The following is a 20,577-nucleotide window of genomic DNA, read 5'->3' on the forward strand; positions in this document are numbered from 1 at the left end:
CCGCCATCACCCATGAAATTCCCATGGCAGGAGCGGCCCCCATCCAAGAACGATATCGACAGATGCCTCCACAACTCTACCAATAGGTGAAAACTTTGCTGGCCCAAATGTTGCGAAAGGGAGTTATTCGAGAAAGCCAAAGCCCCTGGGCGGCTCCCATTGTGTTGGTCCGCAAAAGGATGGCACCTTACGATTATGCGTGGACTATCGAAAGCTGAATGTTTGCACCATCAAAGACTCGTATCCACTACCCCGAATAGAAGAATCCTTGTCCGCCTTGGGGAAGGCGACGTATTTTTCAACTTTGGACCTGGCCAGTGGGTACTGGCAGGTGCCCATGTCAGAAGAAGACAGGGCTAAGACGGCGTTCATTCTTCCTATGAGACTATTTGAGTTCAATCGTATGCCGTTCGGACTGGCTAACACCCTAGGAACCTTTCAGTGGTTGATGGAGCGGTGTCTGGGAGATCTCAATTTTGAGGCCACGTTGATATATCTAGACGACATTATCATCTATGCTGCCACGTTTGAGGACCACCTGAAGCGGTTGGGGCAGGTACTCGGCCGGCTGCAAAAGTACGGGTTGAAGGTAAAACCCCAAAAATGCCACCTATTTCGCACCCAGATTGAATATCTGGGCCATGTCGTCTCGGCAGAGGGTGTAAGGCCGTCCCGAGAAAAGGTTGCTGTCATTCAGGGATGTCCTACCCCCGAGATGATAAAAGACGTGCGGGCCTTCCTGGGGTTGGCCGGATACTACCGTCGTTTTGTAAAGAATTTTGCATGTCAAGCTCGAGCCCTGCATGACCTGCTAAAGAGGGCTCCCGCTGGGGCAAATGGACGAAAACTCCAGTGGCTACAACCTCAAGAAGAGGTCTTCCAAGACCTTAAGGCTACGCTCTCTGATGTTCCGGTGTTAGCTTATGCGGATTTCTCGCAACCGTTCATCCTGCACACTGACGGGAGTCTTCACGGGCTGGGGGCTGTGTTGTCACATGTTCAAGACGGCTGGGAGAGAGTGATCGCGTATGGAAGCCGCTCACTCCATGATTCCAAGCGCAACCCTGACAATTACAGCTCCTTTAAGCTCGAGCTCCTCGCAGTAGTGTGGGCCATAACGGAGCGGTTCGCAGAGTACCTGGTGGGTTCCAAAGTAGTGGTGCGGACCGACAATAACCCTCTGGCCCATCTGGAAAATGCCAAACTGGGGGCTCTGGAACAAAGATGGGTGGCCCGGATGGCGAAATTCAACTATAAAATCATCTATAAAAGGGGGGCCGGGAATGTACACGCTGACGACCTCTCCAGGATTCGACATACAACCCCAGGGAAGAGTCGAGATGACGAACTAGAAGGGGAAGAGATACCGTTCGCCCTCACCACTGCCATGCTCATAGCCGCCTCCCAGAAAGCACTCCCCTCAGAGACCCTAAGGGGAATGCTGGAGCAATCCCGTGATAGATGGATTCAACAGCAGCAAGAAGACGAAGAAATTGGACTTGTCCGGACATGGGTCGCCGCTGGCAAACTCCCCACTGACTCCCAAAGACAGACTTTGACTCAGGACATGTCGCTGATGTTACGACAATGGGAGAGGCTGGTTATCCGAAAGGGACTATTGTATAGTAAAATGACATCAAGAACAACATCTATGACGATTTGGCAGGTAGTTGCGCCCGGAGCCCAACTTAACGAACTGGCTCGAAAAGCCCACGAAAAAGGGGCTTATTTCGGAGCTCAAAAGACCTTACAATGGTTACAACAGATAATTTGCCACTCACGCTTGCATGCTGTTGTGGATGAGACTTGCCAGGCCTGCCGCCTATGCGAATTAGCCAAACCGCCTGCTCAGCGAGCCTCAGTACAAACAATCGTGACCTCAGCACCCCTTGAGCTTCTGACGGTGGATTACCTGACCATTGGGCCTGCATTCCAGAGGTACGAACACTGCCTCGTCATGGTAGACCATTTCACTAAGTTCGCTGTGGTCACTCCCACTCGAGACCAGACCGCGGAGTCGGCCGCCTCTGCAATTTGTAGAAACTTTATACAAGTTTACGGCTGCCCTCAACGGATACATACCGATCAAGGAGCATGTTTTTTGGGAAAGATTATGGAGGAACTACACCGTCTCTACGGTATTGACAAATCCCGGACCACGCCATACCACCCGCAGGGAAACGAGGCCTACGAACGATTTAATCGGACATTAATTCAAATGTTGGCGTACTTTGGAGATTGACAAGAAGGCCTGTTGGCCCGAATATGTCCCTGAATTAGTATGGGTTTATAACAACAGAGTACATCGGGTTACCGGCTATACCCCCTACTCCCTGTTGTTCGGACGAGAAGGCAAAGGGATTACGGAGGTAGAGTTGGGCCCAGAGGAACCTCAGCCCTGGACCGGGGTATCATCATGGGTCTGAAATCACCAGCACCGGCTGCAAACTCTTCATCGAATCGTACATACTAAACTCCAAGACTTAGAACACCCAGGAAAGAATGTATCTCCACCTCCCAACCTCCAGAGCGGAGACCGAGTGCATATACTTGACCAACGCCCCCAAAACAAATTAGAGCCACGCTGGGAAGAGAGCCCCTATCGGGTCCTATATCGTATAAACCCTGAAGGACTTGTGTACGAGATACGACGAGAGAAAGACACGCTGCCTACTCGCATTGTGCACCGTAATATGTTACGCCCATGTATTTCCACCGACCCGAAACAACCTGAACCTACTCCTCAGATCTCCGAACCATTGCCTGTGTACTGGGACCCGGACGATGAAGAAGACTTCCCCACAATATCCAGAGACACTCTACTCAATGACAAACCAACTGACACAATTAGCCTGGCCGAAACAGCTAGCCCACCACCCCAGAAGACTCCACCCTAGTTGAACTAAGATGCTCCGAGCGGTCAACAGCTGGCAAACCCCCCGAACGATACGAACAGGATCAGTTCATATGGCAACAAAAACTGACACCTCCGCAGACCAACCGAAGTATACTGAGGCCCTCGCCTGAGGACTGGCGAGCATACAGGATGGGGAGTGTAGGGAGGAGGGTCCCCGCAGAGTGTCCGGGCTGGAACCAAGGGGACTGCCATCTAGGTTCCTAAGGGAACAGTACCTGGGGAACGAAGGAGAGTGGGCTGCTGAGAGTGACAGGATGGCAAGGGGAGGGGCGAGTATAAAAGGGACAGGGAGCGCGCAGGGGAGTCAGTTGGCTGAACGGCAGACACAAAGCAAGAGACTGCGGGACTTTGGGAGAACCAGAGTGACAGACGGTGACCTGAGAAGAGACCAGCGGCAGAGGGGAGACTTTCAGTGGCCTGCAGTGAGTAAGCGACGAACCTACCAACCAGAGACTTGCACTTTACTCCAATCCGGGGTCGCTCCCTGCCCACGGTCTTCCGCAGCTGTTACCGCTGTGCTTCAGCCTGTTGCGGCTGGTCCACCGCCCCTCGCAGCTGCTGCCACTTCACTCCAGCCCATGGCTGCGGCCTGCCTGCTGCCGCCCCGCCTCAGTCCGCGACTGCGGCCTCTTCATCATCAGCCACAGTGGACGTCATCCCGCCGCAGTCGGCAGTTGGGGCCTACTCCCTGCCTACAGGGGAACTCTTCGCCTAGGCCTAGACCATGCACGTGGTCTGCCAACCGCCACTCCTGAGAACTGTGACACAACCTTGCTTGGAGACTGGAGTCTCATTAAACTCACTCACAAGCCGAACCCCGCTGTGTCTTCAGGGGGTCACCTCATCAAAGGACTTCTTCTGGGCCTGTTGTGCCCCAACTCCTCCTGGGCGCTGGGGCACCCGAAGACTACGACAGATCTTCAGCAGCTGGGCCCAGCGGCTGCGACGCCAACGCAGCCTCATCAGAGACGCCGAGAGACGTCAGGACGGATAAGTGACACTTTAGAAAATAAGGACCCGTAATCGGCCATATCGCTGCCCTATAGCAACCAACTGTTGCTGGATTAGTCGTGTTCTCATTTAGAGTGCTTGTTTGTGCATAGTCCCTGCGAGGACAATATCTGTTATTGTTTTGGTTTGGTTGCTTAGTATAGCCCTAGCAGCTCAAATTTATAAAAGTTTCTTTAGTCAAAGTTCAACCCAGTCTCACGTCTCGTCACTGCATCCTGCGTACCTGCTGTTACCTACACACAGACTAGAGATCCTGACCCTGCAGGTTCCTGTACAGACTAGAAATTCTGACCCTGCAGGCTTCTGTACAGACTAGAGATCCTGACCCTGCAGGTTTCTATACAGACTAGAGATCCTGGCCCTGCCAGTTCCTGTAGAGACTAGAAATCCTGACCCTGCAGGTCCTAGTGGTAATTGTGTGAGCTGAGATAGGCCTAACCACAGAGTATACAATGGCAACTCAAACATATGCTGCTTGACAGGCCGTCAAGCGCTTCACGTTCTTCCTAAAGAACCTTAGAGCAGAGTGTAAATTACATACAGAAGGGAAAGTGTGCTGAAAAAGAAAAAGATCCCAGAGTGAGTAAAACAAACCACAAAATACAAAATAAAGTATTAAAGGCTTTGTTCGATCCAAATCGATAAGTTTGCAGTCACTCTGAGTGACTGCAGACTTATGAATCCCCACAGTGCACACACTGAGCCAGGACCGGAGGGTATGTATGAGTTATCATGATAGGTGGCATATCGTGCTGAAAGCTGTCATTGATGGCACTTTTATTCCTGGAACTGGATACTTCAGTTTAACTGATTTCTGAAATGGTTCATCCCATGAGTTCCCACCACATACTGGCTCTCATAAATAAAGGTGACCCTATTCTCACGGTAAGTCTCATACTGTGTTAATTCAAGCAAAAAGGAATTTTCCTCTGGGTGATATAACATGAATGTAGATTGTGTTGGCTGCTTGGTCCAGGTTAGACCTATCTGACAAGCCAATACTTTCCCAGAGCCTCTGGCACCGAACAAGGGAATTACAGAAACTGGGGATTGACACATAGAAGACCTAATAAATAGCTGGCAGTCATTTACACAGAGAGGATGAAAGCTCGGGGCAATGGTCGATTTGTTGGTTCCATCAAAGTGGAGTTCATAATTAAATTAGGAATAAGGGGAAGTCCATCTTCCTCCAGCCAGAGGCGCTCAATGACCCAAAAGGCTATTTTTAAAAATAGGAACAAGGGCCCAGCTCAGAAGATTGAGCGCAGCTTGTCGGAGTGATGGACACGTTTTCCACGGTTATCCTGTCCATCACTCAGGACAAGGTGCTTTCTTTACAGACTTCAATGTGTTTGCAATAGAAAAACAAATCTTTGCGATTCATTTACGGTACTCTCCTGGTTATCTATTATACCCTAAAACATGGCATAAAAATTAAAATTACAGATATCGTTTGACATAAATAATTCTAAATCACCGGGAAGCAATTTTCAGTGAACTCGTGCCCAAAATTTACTGCAATTTTAGTGCAATTTTCAGCATATAGTAAAGGCCTATACCAAAATTATAAATGTTTTACGCCATCTAGTTCATCTATTTTAATACATACTCAAAAACTTAAAGCTGAAAAAGAAAAGGGGGTGTGGTTAACCTCTGGGTGCGAAGTGAGACATATTATAAATGCATTTATCCATAAGTTGCATATTCTGTACAGGACATGGATATTTTAATGAAAGGCTTGGAACAAATACATATATGTTGTAACCATTTTTTTTTTTTTTGCAATGTGTAAAAAGTGACATTTTGCTCAAAATTCTAAAGGGGTTGTTTCCTACTTTTAAGTTAATGAGTTAAAAGGTGGACAATCTGTCATGATCCCAGTGCAAGTTTTTGAGCTGCACGTCAGGGGTTAATGTCTGGAGCTCAGTGCAGGCTTTGACCTGCACACCTGGGGTTAATGATTGTGGCCTCTTTCTGGTTCTGGGAGAGCTTCTTAAACCCCTGGTAAGCTCCAATCCCTGCCAGTTATACTTTTGCCTTTGGCCTAGTGTGATGACCCCTGTGTGCCTGTTCGTTGCTATAGCTTGTTTATATGGTTCTGACCCAGTTCTGTTTCCCGTTGTGAGTTTGCCTGTTGATTCTGTACTGCGCTACCCTCTCTGTGTATGACTCATTGCCTGTGATCTGACTACTCTCTGCTCGCCCCTCTTGTACCTTGCAGCTATCTCTGTGTGTGTGACTCATTGGCTACGTCCTGACTATCCTCCCTGTCTATGCCCCTTGGTAACTTTGTCTCGCAGTTACCCTGCTAGGAGTTCTCTTGCAGCTCCTAGCTCTCCGGAGTTTAGGCCACACCCCTAGCAGTCACATGCCTCAGGTCCTGCAGTTCTGAAGTACGCACCTACTCGGCTGCTGCCCGCTCCACAGGTATCTTTGATCACAGTTCGCTTTACTCAGGACACGCGCGCTCTCAGTGAGCAAGTTCAGTGCGGTGTTTCTGACACAATCCCCTTCGGGGCCCGGCAATTTTCAATCTCTTTTCGCCCCATTTTCCAAGAGCCATAACACTTTTATTTTTTTATCTACATAGCAGTATGAGGACTTGGGTTGTGTGGGACAATTTGCAGTTTTGAGTGACACCATTCATTTTATTTTATAAAATTCAAGTGGAATGCTGGAAAAAATACAATTCTAGCATCTATTTTTTTTTTTTTTTTGGGGGGGGGCTTGATTTTACGGCATTCATTGGATAGTAAAAATGGCACGGTGGCACAATTCTTCGTTTCAGTATCAGTACTGCAAAACAAAATTTATACGATTTTAAGACCCGGTTAAAGGGTTGATAGCGACTTGTAGGATTACTGCTTCCAACAGGTGGCGCTATAGAGTTTAAGACCTCTTTCTGAAGAGGGAATTTGCATATAAGTTTTTTTTTTTCCCCCATTTTAGAACTGTAACCAAAGTTCTGAAGTTTGAAAAACAAATAGATATAAATTTGGTTTGCGGCGCTGTTTTCTAGATCCAATAACTTTTTTTTTATTTTTCCATGGATGGACCCGTGCGAGGGTTTGTTATTTTGTATGGCTAGTTGTAGTTTTTCTTGGTAATATTCTGGAGGGAAAAATGGCAATATTTGATTATTTTTTTTATGCCATTTTTTTTTTTTTCATTTGGATTAATTTGTTGCATATTTTGATAAATCCGACAAATGGACAGCATGCTTATTTTTGGATTGGAAATAGGGGGTGATTACGTTTTTTATTTTCAGATTTTTACAATTTTTTTACTTTTCACTGCATTTGCCAGTCCCCCAAGGATTCTTGAATTTGCAATAATTTGATTACTTTTACTATATTCTGTAATAATTTGGTATTGCAATATATTGTACAAATCACTATCTTCTATGGAGCCAAGCCTGGGCTATTCCTCACAGGAGCGACGTGATGTCCAGCCAGCACTATGACATGTCATTGGGGTGTAGGGTGGTGATGGGCAACTGAATGGGCATCACAGCCATTGATATGCCGCTGTCAGCGATTGACAGAGGCATTTAAATGATTTTACAGAAGTGATCAGAGCTAGCCATGGTGGCTGCTGTACCAGACAGGTGTCAGCTGTATAGCACAGCCTGAACCTGTCATGTACGGACACTTTTAAAAGTAAAGACAATTTGAAACGTTGTCCTAATCAGTGGCGTATCCAGGGGGGGCAGCCGGGGCAATTGCCCCGGGCGCAGGCAGCAGGGGGGCGCAGTCGGGCCGCCCGGCCGCCTAATGCAGCGGTCCGCAGTATGCCAGTATCTCCCCCTCCCCCCGGCGGCTGCGCTCTGCCGCTACCAGTCCTGGGAGTCGGCGGTTCTCTGTGTTTTTGCTGTCAAGCTGACAGCCGATGCAGAGAAGGAGGCCGCGCCGACTCCCAGGCAGCAATTGTACTTGGCCGTCTATACAGACGCCAGTACAATTGAAGCTCTGACCGCCGGGTCAGAGCGACGTCAGCAGCGTGATCAGGTCATGTGATCACGCTGCTGACGTCACTCCCGGCGCCCAGAGCGAACGCTGGTGGTAAGTGTGCTCCTCTGTGGAGCTGAAGAACCACCGAAGATGGGGGATGGGGGATGGGGGGGTGGGGGGTGTTCATGAGTGGAGATGGGGGTTATTGTGGGGATGGGGGTTAATGTGGGAATGGGTGTTAATGAGTGGAGATGGGGGTTAATGTGTGGGGGTTAATGAGTGGAGATGGGATTAATGTGGGGATGGGGGTTAATGAGTGGGGGGGTTAATGAGTGGAGATGGGGGTTAATGAGTGGAGATGGGGGTTAATGTGTGGGGGTTAATGAGTGGAGATGGGATTAATGTGGGGATGGGGGTTAATGAGTGGGGGGGTTAATGAGTGGAGATGGGGGTTAATGAGTGGAGATGGGGGTTAATGTGGGGATGGGGGTTAATGAGTGGGGGTTAATGTGTGGAGATGGGGGTTAATGAGTGGAGATGGGGGTTAATGAGCGGAGATGGGGCTTAATGTGGGAATGGGGGTTAATGAGTGGAGATGGGGGTTAATGTGGGAATGGGGGTTAATGAGTGGAGATGGGATTAATGTGGGGATGGGGGTTAATGAGTGGAGATGGGGGTTAATGAGTGGAGATGGGGGTTAATGTGTGGGGGTTAATGAGTGGAGATGGGATTAATGTGGGGATGGGGGTTAATGAGTGGGGGGGTAATGAGTGGAGATGGGGGTTAATGAGTGGAGATGGGGGTTAATGAGCGGAGATGGGGCTTAATGTGGGAATGGGGGTTAATGAGTGGAGATGGGGGTTAATGTGGGAATGGGGGTTAATGAGTGGAGATGGAGGTTAATGTGTGGGGGTTAATGAGTGGAGATGGGATTAATGTGGGGATGGGGGTTAATGAGTGGGGGGGTTAATGAGTGGAGATGGGGGTTAATGAGTGGAGATGGGGGTTAATGAGCGGAGATGGGGCTTAATGTGGGAATGGGGGTTAATGAGTGGAGATGGGGGTTAATGTGGGAATGGGGGTTAATGAGTGGAGATGGGATTAATGTGGGGATGGGGGTTAATGAGTGGAGATAGGGGTTAATGAGTGGAGATGGGGGTTAATGTGTGAGGGTTAATGAGTGGAGATGGGATTAATGTGGGGATGGGGGTTAATGAGTGGGGGGGTTAATGAGTGGGGGGGTTAATGAGTGGAGATGGGGGTTAATGTGTGGAGATGGGGGTTAATGTGTGGGGGTTAATGAGTGGAGATGGGATTAATGTGGGGGTTAATGAGTGGGGGATTAATGTGGGGATTGGGGTTAATGAGTGGAGATGGGGGATTAATGAGTGGAAATGGGGGATTAATGAGTGGAAATGGGGGTTAATGTGTGGAGGGGTTAATAATGAGTGGGGATGGGGGTTAATGTGTGGGGGGATTTGGGAGTAGGGACGAGGGGTTATTGAGTGGGGATGGGTGTACTTAATGTGTGTGGGGGATTGGGGATGGGGGGATTTGGAGTGGGGGGTACATAATGTGTGGGGGGATTTGGAGTGGGGGTACATAATGTGTGGGGGGATTTGGGAGTAGGGACGAGGGGTTATTGAGTGGGGATGGTATTTAATGTATGTGAGGAGATTTGAGGACACAAAATGAAGAGTATGTATGAGGAAACAGTATGGGGGATGGGTGCAGACAGTAAGGGGTGCGAACGGGTGAATGCATGTGGACAGGGTATGGAGAGTCGGGGATATGTGTGAGCAGACAGTATAGAGAGAGAGGGGGTAAATATATGAGGAGACAGTATGAGGAAGGAGGGGAATAGTGTGAGGAGACAGTATATTGCAGATATTTGTATTTAGGGGCATTATAATGACACTTCTATCTTTAAGGGCATCGTGTGGGGATTTGCTGCAGAAGACCGGAGAAGATGGAAGTCTACAGAGACGGCTGTGGATGAGAAAACTCATCATGGGGTCTGGACAAGAAGAAGAAAAGGAGACCGACTGCAGAGACGACGGCATCTATAAGGTACCTGGATGTAAATATTATTTGTGATACTGACTAATTCTCATGTTTTTATTCGTTAGGAACATTAAAGGGGTTCTCCAGGTTTGTACGGAGTCTGCAGTCATTCTATGTGACTGCAGACTTCTGAATTCTCACAGTGCTCACTGAACGCTGTCAGGATTCTCTCGTGCCAGTAATTTACATACATACGGTCACATGCTGACTAGACACATGTGGCCTCACTCAGTGAAAATGAACGGAGCAAGGCCGGGCACGTCTAGTCGGAATGTGGCCAGTATATAAATCACATACTTGTGCTGACATGACTGTACATCGGCAAGGGAGAATCCTAAATGTGTGCAGTGCATTAGTTGTGAGAATTCAGAAGCTGCAATGTCAGGATTCAGCTCTGCAGGTTCCAGTACTCATCACATGGACACTTCACTCATATGCGATTTTCATAGTTATGGTCCTGTGACATCGAGCTTCTCTTCCTGCTTTCAGTTTTTTACTGAACATTGAGAGCATTAGGGAGAGCAGCTCGTGGGTACATGGCTAAGTGTGCAAGTCGCATATGTACTTGGGGGGGGGGCGCCGAACCAAATTCTTGCCCCGGGTGCCAGAAAGCCTAGATACGCCTCTGGTCCTAATGATAAACTAACTTTAAAAATTGTTAACAAAAACTTTGCAAAGTAAAGTATTAAGCTGCTATAATTAACAAACTTTATGAACACATAATATACACTATTCCTATACAGCTTATATCATATGCAGACATTTTTTTTCTGATATTTTTCATTTTTTTTTTTTCCGTTTAAATTTCCAGAATTGCTGAGTAAGATCGTAAAATTTGGTTTGTGAAGTTTTTCCCATTTCATTTCTGGAACAAATATCCTCGTTTGTGCCAAGTTCTTGGTTTAGACTCCTCTTCAGATGTTTTCTTTTTTATTATTTATAGGTTTTAAATAATTTTATGCTTTTATAATATAATTGTATAAAGTTTATGCTTCCAAGTTTTGTATAAGAGCGTAGTTCAGGGTGAGTGCTGGACTTTGGCATTACAGGTGTATTTCACAAAATTATTATATCATCAAAAAGTGAATTTATTTCAGTTCTTCAATACAAAAAGTGAATCTCATATATTCTATAGAGTCATTACAGGGTGATCTATTTCACGTGTTTTATTTATGTTAATTTTGATGATTATGCTAAGTCCTGCTGGAGAATGACATTTCCATCTCCAATAAGCTTAGCGGCAGAGGGAAGCATGAAGTGCTCTAAAGTGTCCTGGTAGACGGCTGCGCTGACTTTAGTCTTGATAAAACACAGTGCCTACACCAGCAGATGACATACACACGCGGTCAAAATTGTTGGTTCCCCTCGTTTAATGACCGAAAAACCCACAATGGTGACAGAATTAACTTGAATCTGACAAAAGTAATAATAAATCAAAAATCTATAAAAATGAACAAATGAAAGTCAGACATTGCTTTTCAGCCATGCTTCCACAGAATTTAAAAAAAATAAAACTCATGAAATCGGCCTGGACAGAAATGATGGTTCCCTTAACTTAATATTTTGTTGCACAACCTTTTGAGGCAATCACTGCAATAAAATGATTCCTCTAACTATCAGTGAGACTTCTGCTCCTCTCGGCAGGTATTTTGGCCACCCCTCAAGAGTAAACTGCTCCAGTTGTCTCGTGTGTGAAGGTTGCCTTTTCCAGACGGCATGTTTCAGCTCTTTCCAAAGATGCCCAATAGGATTTAGGTCAGGGCTCAAAGAGGGACACTTTAGAATAGTCCAATATTTTCCTCTTAGCCATTCTTGGGTGTTTTTAGCTGTTTTGGGTTGTTATCCTGTTGCAAGACCCATGACTTGCAACTGAGCCCAAGCTTTCTGACTCTGGGCAGCACATTTCTCTCTAGAATCTCTTGATAGTCTTGAGATTTCATTGTACCCTGCACAGATTCTAGACACCCTGTGCCAGATGCAGCAAAGTAGCCCCCGAACATAACAGAGCCTCCTCTATGTTTCACAGTAGGGACAGTGTTCTTTTGTTGATATGCTTCATTTTTCCGACTGTGAACATAGAGCTGATGTGCCTTGCCAAAAAGTTCCATTTTCGTCTCATCTGTCTATAGGACATTCTCCCAGAAGTTCTGTGACTTGTCAACATGTTGTTTGGCAAATTCCAGTCTAGCTTTTTTATGATGTTTTTTCAACAATGGTGTCCTCCTTGATCATATCCCATGAAGTCCACTTTGACTCATGCAACGACAGATGGTGTGATCTGACACTGATGTTCCTTGAGCTTGAAGTTCACCTTTGATCTGTTTAGAAGTGTTTCTGGGCTCTTTTGTTATCATTCGTATTATCCGTCTCTTTGACTTGTCATCATTTTTCCTCCTGCGGTCACGTCCAGGGAGGTTGGCTACAGTCCCATGGAGCTTAAATTTCTGAATAATATGTGCAGCTGTAGTCACAGGAACATCAAGCTGCTTGGAGATGGTCTTATAACTTTTACCTGTAACATGTTTGTCTATAATTTTCTTTCTAATCTCCTGAGACAACTCTTTCCTTCACTTTCTCTGGTCCATGCTGAGTGTGATACACACCATGTCACCACACAGCACAGTGAGTATCTGTAGCCTCTATACAGGCCACTCACTGATTCCAAGATTGTAGACACCTGTGATGATAATTAGTGGACACACCGTGATTTAACATGTCCCTTTTGTCACATTATTTTCAGGGGTGCCATCATTTCTGTCCAGGACTATTTCCTGAGTTTTATTTTTTTTTAAAATTCTGTGGAAGCATGGCTGAAAAGCAATGTCTGACTTTCATTTTCATAGATTTTTGATTTTTTTTGTCAGATTCAAGTTATTTCTGTCACCATTGTGGGTTTTTCTGTCACTAAACGAGGGGTACCAACAATTTTGACCACGTGTGTAGCTCCCCAAACCATCACTGATTGTGGAAACTTCACACTAGACCTCCAGCAGCTTGGATTGTGGCTTCTCCACTCTTCCAGACTTCCTTGATTTCCAAGGTCTAGTGCGAAGTGTCCACAATCAGTGATGGTTTGGGGAGCCATGTCATCTGCTGGTGTAGGTCCACTGTGTTTTATCAAGACCAAAGTCAGCGCAGCCGTCTACCAGGACATTTTAGAGCACTTCATGCTTCCCTCTGCCGACAAGCTTTTTGATGATGGAAATGTCATTCTCCAGCAGGACTTGGCACCTCTCCTTACTGCCAAAAGTACCAATACCTGGTTTACAAACAACAGTGTCACTGTGCTTGATTGGCAGCAAACTCACCTGATCTTAACCCAGCATTTAGGCGATCAGTCTGTGGCACTGCTGAGGGGTTATGGAAGCCCAGGTTGCTTTGATAGCAGTCTTCAGCTCGTTTGCATTATGGGGTCTGGTGTCTCTTCTTCCTCTTGACAATACCCCATAGATTCTATTTCAATAAACACAAGAAATAGATCACTCTGTGTGTAATGACTCTATATAATATAGGAGTTTCACTTTTTGCATTGAAGAACTGAAATAAATTAACTTTTTAATGATATTCTAATTTTGTGAGAAGCACCTGTAGTATCTCCAGGTATATTTATATTATTTAATGAGGGAGTATTCCTTAATGAGGCATTATGATGAACGGCACATCATTGTATGACACTTCCGTGTATTGCACGGCAGTAATTAGGGGTAGGGGCTCTGTCACAAGTAGATGCAACTTTAATATTAAAACAAGGTCTGCAATTGCCGTTTTCCGTTATAAAACCGCAGCGCTCTCCAGAAAACAACAGGTTAACACAATTGTTTGCGGTCTCGTCCTGACATTGGCTTGTCATGCAAACTCCTTCAGTCTCTGCACAGAACAATAGCAGCTTTGTTGCCTGTAATGATGGTAATTGGCTTGTACAGAGGATCCCAGCTTCTTTTTAAGAAGCCACTAATTTAATAGGTGAAATGTCAGGCCAAAAAAAATCCCAGCTTCATCTTTTTCGTCTTTCTCCTTCATTTCAGAGCAGTTTAATCAGCTTTTATGGTTTGTTTCTCCTGCATCAAAACATTTGGGTTGCGGCAGAAAAAAACAAAAAAAAATAAATTGAAATATGTCAAAATGAGAATGAGGTCCAGGGGTAATAAGAAGATGACCAAAGACATTTTTGAGTCGCACTACTCTCAATTTAAAGGCATTTTTTCAAATTTTTTTCTTAAATAGTCTAACAGCATTAAAGAGCAGTTGCTTTTAATGTTGTAGTTTAGTCTTAGCCTTACTTAGACTTCTGGAAGAAGAGTGATTGTAGTACGGAAAGCACGCTGCAGGAAATATTTCCCGTAAACACGCTTCTTTCCAAACCACACTCTTTATCTCTCATGTCCCCTCAATGTCTTTCCTACAACCTCTAAATGTAAGTGCCTTTATCACAGTACCACTCGGTGGAGTGGTGGGGGCAGAAGCCAGATTGGAGGTTGTCAAGAAGAGAGTTAGATGAGAGGTGGGAGGAAAGTTGAGCATGGACATACTGCTCAAGGAGTTTGGAAGCAAATGGGAGCAGTGATATGGGGCGATAGCTGGGCATAGTAGTTGGGTCAAGGTTTGTTTTTTTTTGAGGATGGGTGTGATGGTGGCATGTTTGAAGGCAGAGGGGAAGGTACCAGAAGATAGCGATAGGTTGAAGAGCTGGGTTAGGGCTGGAATGAGCATGTTAGTGAGGTTGGCGAGCAGGTGGGAAGGGATGGGGTCAAGTGTACTGATGTGAGGTATGATTTGGAAAGGAGATGAGCGATCAGCGATGTTGGAGAGGGAGCTTATTAGGGTAGGGCAGAGGTCTGGTGTTATGAATGGGTCACCGAGGAGGATAGCAGGACCAGGCTAAGCCACCAGAAAATCAGAGAAGTTGGTAACTACGCGGATTGCAGACCCCTGATCCTATCCACACAACTAGCAGTAGCCGTGGAGCGTACCTACGATGCCCTAGACGCCTCGGCACAGCCGGAGAGCTAACTCAGCCTAAAGCAAGAAAGGTGAAATCTAAACTGCCCCGGAGCAGACCCCAAAGGAATAGATAGCCCCCAAACATATATTGTCGGTGAGACAAGATGAAAACACAAATGCAGGCAGAAAAATAGACTGAGCAAATGATGGGGCCCACACTGACTAGACAGTACAGGAAAGGAAAGGCACTGTCTGCAATCACGCAAAAAACCCTGAAAAATCCAACACATCTCATGCACAAAAAAACACTGAAGTCACATGACTTCACCCCCACTATATCAGCACTCTGGTATATACTGAAAACAAAGCAAAAAGAGACCAATATAATAGGGGACAGAACAAACTGACACAAGCAGTAACATATGGGCGGTGATCCAGCACAGCCCCAGCAGGAGCAAGCTGACCCGCACAAAGCAGAGATAGACAAAACCAGATCAAATGCAAAAAGATTAGCAAATTAACCACTTAGCTGAACCATGCAGAAACAGAGCAGGAGACATCAGACCTCAGAAGGCACTGGAAGAAAATCACCAGCAGGGATTGAAGGAAGTCAGCTGTCTTAAATACTCCAGTCAGAAACCCCAGATCTCCAATTGTCATCATCATTATCAGGTGGCCAGCCTCTTTCAATCTGACAAGCTCCACTACCTCCAGTAACCACCAGAGGGAGCCCACAAAGAGAACTCACAACACCTCTGTCAATCTGACCAGCTCCACTACCTTCAGTAACCACCAGAGGGAGCCCAGAAAGAGAATTCACAACAGTCTGGTATGTGGAGTGGTTGGGGTGGTGGAACAGTAAAGGTTTGCTTTGTTTGGTCAAACTTATTTTTGAAGTAGGTGGCAAAGTCCTCAGCAGAGATGAGGGGAGTTCGAGGTGGCAGTGGTGGGCGTGGGGAGAGAGTTAAATGTGCTGAACAGTTGTTTTTGGTTTGGGATGATGAAGATACAAGGTTTGAGAAATAGGTCTGTTTAACAGAGGTGAGGGCTAATTTGAAGGCAAGTATAGCTTGTTTGAAAGCAGTGAAGTTGTCTGGCAGGCGTGTTATCTTCTAACGCCGCTCCGTGACCCTGGGTGCTTGTTGAAGTTTTTTGGGTGAGGTTGTTGTGCCAGGGTTGCCTATTGATTCATCGCACTTTGTCATGTGTGAGAGGGGCGACTGAGTTTATGGCTATGAGTCTGAGTTCTCCCTCAATGGAGGACTTCAATCAGAGGCTGGACAGACATCTGTCTGAGATGATTTAGGGAATCCTGCTTTGAGCAGGGGGTAGGACATGATGACCCTGGAGGTCCCTTCCAACTCTATCATTCTATGAATCTAGGATTCTACATCAGAAGAATAACAATTTTGTTTCTCGCTCCTCTCAGTACCCATTAATAGTGGGTTGTCCAGTAATGGCATTTTCAGAAAAATGCTCAGTTTTATTATCAACATTTATAATTATTCTAAGGGTCTGAATTTGTTTTTATTGTAGCTTTACTTGATATTCTGCAGTGATGCAGGGCTTTCATGTATGCAATTTTTTCCTTGAGCAATTTAGGTTCCAAAATTCCAGCCATTGAAATAAAAAAGATATGCATTCCTGGCAATTTGCTGATTGCTGGTCCCCTGAAGAATAAAATTGCCTGGAATCGCTCAGTAACATATGTATTGTTAGCAAAGAACAACTCACCAACAAACTGGAAAAGAGAATGTGCAGGAGTGTTATACATGAGACAACGGCCACAGGGCCACCACATACTCCTCTTGTTATTGACCAAGGTATTCGCCATCAGCCTCTTGAACAAAGGCTACCTCTCTGTCCACAGTGGCCAGTCAGAGTCCAGCTTTCATGATTCATAGTTAAAAACATCTAAACAAAGCTCTGATTGGATACAAGTGTGATACATGAGACCCAGTATGTTCTTCCAACTAGTAATAATCAGTATTTGTCTTTAGAGACCACATTATGGACTGAGACTGGCCAGAGATTTACTAGATACACTCAATGGTTAGCACTGCAGCCTTGCAGCGCTGGGGTCCTGGGTTCAGATCCTTCCAAGGACAACATCTGTAAGGAGTTTGTATGTTCTCCCCGTGTTTGCGTGGGTTTCCTCCGGGTTTTCCGGTTTCCACCCACATTCCAAAGACATACTGATAGGGAATTTAGATTGTGAACCCCATCGGGTGCAGTGATAATAATGTATGTAAAGTGTTGTGGAATTAATGGCGCTATATAAATGAGTAAAATAAATAAATATACTTAAAGCGAAACTGACAGCTGATACATGCTACCTACGGATCCGGGAGAATGTATCAGGCACTGGCAGTATGATGGCAGCCAGCTATGTTGACGTTGATACACTGAAACATATGCTTTAAAAACTGCCCTAGCTCAAGCCAAGCTGGAGACTAGTCAGATAGGCAGGTCCCCAGTGGAATCTCCCTGCCCGCTGCCCTGGATTGACAGGTTTCTGCCTACATGTGAGCGTTTATAGGATTTTAAACTTTTATTGACAGCTACATTGCATTTATGAAGTGCTCGATAAGAGGAAAAACTTTGCATGAAGTACAAGGTTAGTGGTGCAAAGGATTGGGGAAAGTTATTTTCTCTGATGGAGCCCCTTCCATGGATGAGAAGACCCTACATATGAATGGTCTCGGAGTACTTTACTGTTGACATGACACAAGACTCGCGGTAGTGTCACTTCCAGATGACGATACTCCGAAACAGTCTAGAGGGGCTTCATCACGGAATATGACTTTACTCCAATCCTTTGTAGCAATTTTGCCTAAGAACACGGTCGTGAATAAATAAGGTAATCTAAACATTCTCCAAGCTCAAGTTCTCCCAATGATCAAGGACAATGCTTTTTTCAACATGACGGAGACCAAGACGCAAGGCAAAAGTGATAACCAAGTTGCTCTGTGAACAAAACATTGGGTCCGTGACAAAGAGACTCCCCAGCTCTCAGTCTCAATGAAAACCTATGGACAATCCTCAAAAAGTGACAAACAAAAACACAGAAATTATGATAAACTCTAAGCTTTAATTAGGAAAGAAATAGGCCCAGAAGCAAATATCAAAATGCCAGGGCCAATTGCATAAATCTTTAAAAATAAGGGTCAGCACTGTAAATATTGAGTCTTTACATAAACTTCACGTATTTGTCAATGAAAGTGTAAACACTTCTGGAATGTTGATAATTCTAGTTCAATGGCAATAGAGATATCTGACTAAAAGTTCTAAATGCACTGAAGCAGCAAACTGTGAAAAACAAAATTTGGCTCGGTTTCAAAATTTTTGGCCACGATTGTACATTATTATCATTTAATTCAAATAATTTAAAAGAAAAGCAACTTTTCTGCAGGCTTTTTTTTTTTAACATCAGGCTTATTGTTACTCAATAGTGCTGTTCAGATGTACATTGTTTTTTCTTGGCACAACTATCCGTGAGAAAAATAAAATCCAGCGCGCGTTACTTTTTAGAGACACGGATGAGGCTCGCACATTCTCAAGTCAATATTCTATTCTAAACCTAGGAAACGATACCTGATCATGTGCATTTTTCTTACTGCAGTTGTATGAAAACGGATCACACACCGATGAAAACAGACACGTGGCTCACAAAAGAAAATTGGATGAATATTGGAAGAAAACTAAATTTGAACCATTTCTCATGCACTCGTCTGCAGCTGCTCTTAAGGACGCTAAATATGTGCATATGTGCATGTTACTAAATACATATTATTACACATGTAATAAAGATTATTTGCTGTATAGTAACATCTTATGATGGTTTATTTTCTAATGAATTTTTCATATTTATATTTTTTTTAACCATATCAACTTTTTTTTTATCAGATTGTGAAATTTTTAACGCTATAATATGTTTTAACTATAATGTACCGATACAGATCTGTTTGCCAATATATTATCCTGTGTACTTTTTAGGGGCATACAAGGGGTGTAGAAGTAACAGTTGCATTTGCGCCCTTACCCTTGAATGCTCAACAGTCCTATGACCATTTAAGAAGATCCCAAGTATTATAAATGGTACATAATAGTTCGGAGGCCTGTTACAGATTATCAGTGCTCAAGAGCAAATTTTCCTCTAAAGGGGCGGACCTATTATTGGGGCAACCGATACAGCCACACAGGAGCCCAAGAGGTACAGGGTCCACATCCACCTCCAAAACAGGTGGAATTGCACATTATGATGAGCCACTGGGATGCAAATGGCCCATATATCATACTGGGATGCACAGAGGCCATTTTCTGTCTGTTTCCCCACTGCTCCTCTACATTCTGTACTGCAAGTACTGCATGAGCAAGCCTAAGACTATGTGCACACGTATGCAGAAAATTTCTGCATAAAAACAGGACTCCTTCCCTGAAAACGCGCAATTTTTATGCGTTTTTTTTCCAAGCGTCCCCAGACACAGAAAATAGCAAGAAATGCGGAATATTACGTGACATTAATGAGCATGCTGCGTTTTTTTTTCGCAGAAAAAAACATCAATATGCACAGAAATTGCGGAATTCATGAAAATGAATGGGAAGCTTCTTTTAAGCGTTTTTGAAGCGTTTTACTTGGTAAAAACGCGAAAAAAATGCAACGTGTGAACACAGCCTAAAACTGAGTCATTCGGTTCAGTTTGGTTACTATGGATACACTACCAACAGTTACATTTCTTTAAAAAAGGTTGTAACAAAGTGTATCCATAGCAACCAGTCTGTATCAGAATTCTCAGGTCTTCAGTTCATGGGGAGAGAGGAGAGAAAGAACAAGGAGGTTTGACACACTTAAAGGTGTTTTCACTATATCTCGAAGCTGTTGATCAGAATTTGTTTAAAGCATTGTGCAGCACCTCTCATTTATGTATCTTTCATGGAAAGATGCTGCTGCATGCCATGCAAGAAATTTGCCAAAGCAGCCATTGGACGTCTAGCAGACATTATGCAACCGTTAATGGGAAACGTGGCAACTAGTCCTTACCTAAAAGATATGGATATTGGAATGGGAGACCAGCCCAAAGTTTCCAGATGCTGAACATGGTTGTTCCGGAAAGTGCTGGGGCTCCACTCTAGGTTTTACTATGAGGCCATATAGTCACATTACACCCCTAGTCAGCGGCTCAAATCAGTCTCCATTCACCTGTTACAATGCTTGGCAGGTATTTAAAAAAAAAAAAAAGTCATTAAACCCCAATATTTTTTTTTTACCCGTGATCTCCTGAAGAACATGACTGAACCTGAAACTTCAAAAACCCAACAAAACAGTGAATTAATTCTTATCAACATTTTGTTCTCATGTAGTTTTCTTTTGATCCACGCCCTTGGAAATGTCGCAGAATCATCTTCCTTCTCTGTCTCCTTCATTGTCGTGATGCCTTTATTCCTTCTCCGTGACAGAAGATGAACTAAAAGGGATTTCAAAGAAATATAATTTCATCAACACAAGAGGAACAGAGAGTTTCTTAATGACAGATACAGAAATTAGACTCACATGAAACTTGTTCAGGACGACAGGCCTCTGATTAGAGGTGACTTAGGAAATCATATGATTGGCGGAGGCGGAATTAGGTAACGGTTTTAATTCAGTAGGACGAATATGGAATCCCACTCATGTTGCAGTTTTGACTGAGGTTT

General features: G+C 44.7%; 1 long non-coding RNA gene across 1 annotated transcript in view; it reads left to right on the forward strand.

The window, feature by feature from the left end:
* LOC141092463 (uncharacterized) overlaps nt 1-18,711 on the forward strand; it is a 57,049-nt gene extending 38,338 nt beyond the window's left edge. The window contains exon 2 of the long non-coding RNA XR_012232807.1: nt 18,506-18,711. This is a non-coding gene — a long non-coding RNA (uncharacterized lncRNA). The remainder of the gene's footprint in view (nt 1-18,505) is intronic.
* Nucleotides 18,712-20,577: the final 1,866 nt, after the last annotated feature.

Source organism: Dendrobates tinctorius, unplaced genomic scaffold (genome assembly GCF_039654945.1).
Source record: "Dendrobates tinctorius isolate UK_male_01 unplaced genomic scaffold, ASM3965494v1 ptg000059l, whole genome shotgun sequence".
Taxonomy (NCBI): Eukaryota; Metazoa; Chordata; class Amphibia; order Anura; family Dendrobatidae; genus Dendrobates; species Dendrobates tinctorius.